Below are 2,831 nucleotides of genomic sequence, written 5' to 3' on the forward strand. Positions count from 1 at the left end.
GACCTCAAAGATACAAGAGTTGAACTCAAGACCTGTTATTCAAGAGGGAAATGCTATAACCAATCTACCACACTTGGACGATAGAAAGGTTATACCGTTTTTCTCTTTTTGTTAGTGCACGCACACACACACACACCTGAGAGAGAGAGAGAGAGAGAGAGAGAGAGAGAGAGAGAGAGAGAGAGAGAGAGGGGATGGGTTAAACGGATCATGAGAGGGAGAGAGGGGGAGGGGGGGGAGAGAGAGAAGGGAAGGGGCCAACTCTCTGTGTGTGTGTGTGTGTGTGTAAGAGAGAGAGAGAGAGAGAGAGAGAGAGAGAGAGAGAGAGAGGCGGGGAAGGGGAGGGGCCGATAGATAGAGAAGGGGTGAGGGGAGAAAGAGAGAGAGGGGGGGGGGGGGGGTGAGGTTAGGGGCACACACACACACACAGAAGGAGGAGGAGGAGGACTCCACTGGAGAGAGGGGCAGCAATGGGCTATGGTTGTAGGATTAGGGGCGACACATGGTGGTAGTAAGCTAGCACCTGTAACCATCAGTGGTGGGCTAAGTTGGTGGTGGCAGTGGGTGTTAAGGGGTGGCAATGGGTGGTAGTGGTGGTGGTATGAAAAAAAAAAGCTTGTTCCGTGGAGCTCGCTCCATAACTATCCCCCCTATCTCCATTGTGTATGCCCTCCACAAAACCCCACTTCTCTTGTAAAAGCCTCCTTAAATTGTCATAATGCCCATCTTTACATGCTAGCATTGTGGTTGTCTTTGCAAATGCAAACTCTTTAAAGGTATGCACAAAACAATGCATTGAGCAGCAATAATTGCAGCCTGTCTAGTCTTGTTTTTTTCTAGAAAGTGACTCTTGCAAGAGCAATGTGCATAACGCATCAAACTTGACAACTTCATGATTTCCTTGGGATATAAGTCTCCAAGTACTAGCAAAAGTCTTTAAAGGTATGCACAAAACAATGCATTGAGCCCCAATAACTGCACATTGTCTAGTCTTGGTTTTTCTAGAAAGTGACTCTTGCAATAGCAATGTGCTTAACACATCAAACTTGACAAATTCAAGATTTCCTTGCGTCATAAGTCTCCAAGTACTAGCAAAAGTCTGGTAAGAATGTGGAAAGGCATCAAGAACACTCTGCACAAGGGAACTGTAAAAAATGACTTCGCCCGCAAAAATAAGTTGCTCATTGATATCCTTGACACCAGCAAGGAGAGTGTCCATATCATCTTCCTCATGCATAATCTTCGACTCTAGCTCTTTACCTCGGAGAGTCCACTATGTAAAAGTTGCATATATCACGTGTGAACAAGAGGTATATAAATAATCCCTTATATGTACACTTTTAAGTATTATATGGACCCCTTATGTGTGCATTTTTGTAAAAAAACTAGTCCTTATGTATGAAAATTTTCACTTTCATAATTAAAAAGCCTCTTATGTAAGTACATTTTTTGGTAAATGTACCTAATTATGAATCGCTTATTTTGTTCGCACGTGCTATCTTACATATTTCCTAGTGGACGCCCCGGACTCTTTATGCAGCAATGCAATTTTTGCCTCATTGCGACTTGCATAAAGGCCAGCTAGAATATCCCAAGCCTATTTTACAGATTTTTTTGAACAAATGTGAGGAGTAATAGTGTTCTTCATAGACAACGCAATCAATGCATGAGCCTACGCATCTTTTACATGCCAACGAGCTTGCTTAGCCATAGGCACAAAACAGCTCTGGCAATATGAACCCTACCACCAAAACCTACAACATCCTCAACATCGCCTACATCCTCAGAACCAGGACGTAAATCAATGCCCTGCACAATGTTCCAAATGCCCTTTGACACTAGGACATGTTGCATCATATTGACCCATGTAGGGTAATTGTACCCATCCAATCTGTTCTTAGCAACAAACATCTTGGACAAATATGTGTTGTTGTCGGCCATGGCGAATGCCTGCACTTGATGTGAAAACTGCCCGAAAAGAGGAGAAAATTAGCGGAAACAATATGGTGCATATAGCACAAACCATAGAAGAATGTAAGGGACCTGTTATGCAGAAAATGACACTTTCAAAATTTTTGCACAAAATGATGAAATTGCCGGTGCAGTACTACCTATAGTGAAAATGGAGGCCAAAATGAGCCCGAATAAAAAATTTGAGTAGAAAAGTAAACGCTCGCCAAAGCTCACAAAAATCGAAGAAAGTGAGTAAGCATGTGTTGGAGCTACTAGCGACTAAGCCCGGAAGGACGCAACTTGCTCTGATACCAGTTTTTGGAATTAAGGCTGCAAGAAAATACACACAGCTTGGAGAAGACAAAGAAAGCTCAAGGCACACAACAGAGAGTGTTTTGCATAGTGTGCGATGGAAAGGTAAGATAGCCCTAGAGTGATGGGCGTACATACAATGCACGGGGGGGAAAACCTCCTACTGAAGGAAAAAATGCCCCGACATTCCTAAGTATGTTCACACAAATCACTACCACATGTATACGGTAACAACATATGCACAGGGAGTTTTGAGTTCAAGACTTTTAGGATAGATCTTTGAGATCTCTCTTAGTGAATGAAAAGAGGAAACTATAAATCCTTGAGTGCGATAGATTGCTTATCATAGTTCGCTCTTAAAATCCAGCTCAATTAAAGACTTGTCAAGTTAGCGCTTTGAGATCTTTGAATGTGTTCCTATGACATTAAAAGTTCTCTCTCTCCCTCTCTCTCTCTCTCTCTCTCTCTCTCTTTACAACTTCAAGTGGATCTTTAAAGTCTATCAAAACTCTTTTTTTATTGTGAGTTGGATTTTTTGCTTCTCTCTCTCTCTCTCTCTCTCTCAC

Source organism: Adiantum capillus-veneris, chromosome 12, assembly GCF_014529385.1.
Source record: "Adiantum capillus-veneris isolate H3 chromosome 12, ASM1452938v2, whole genome shotgun sequence".
Taxonomy (NCBI): domain Eukaryota; kingdom Viridiplantae; phylum Streptophyta; class Polypodiopsida; order Polypodiales; family Pteridaceae; genus Adiantum; species Adiantum capillus-veneris.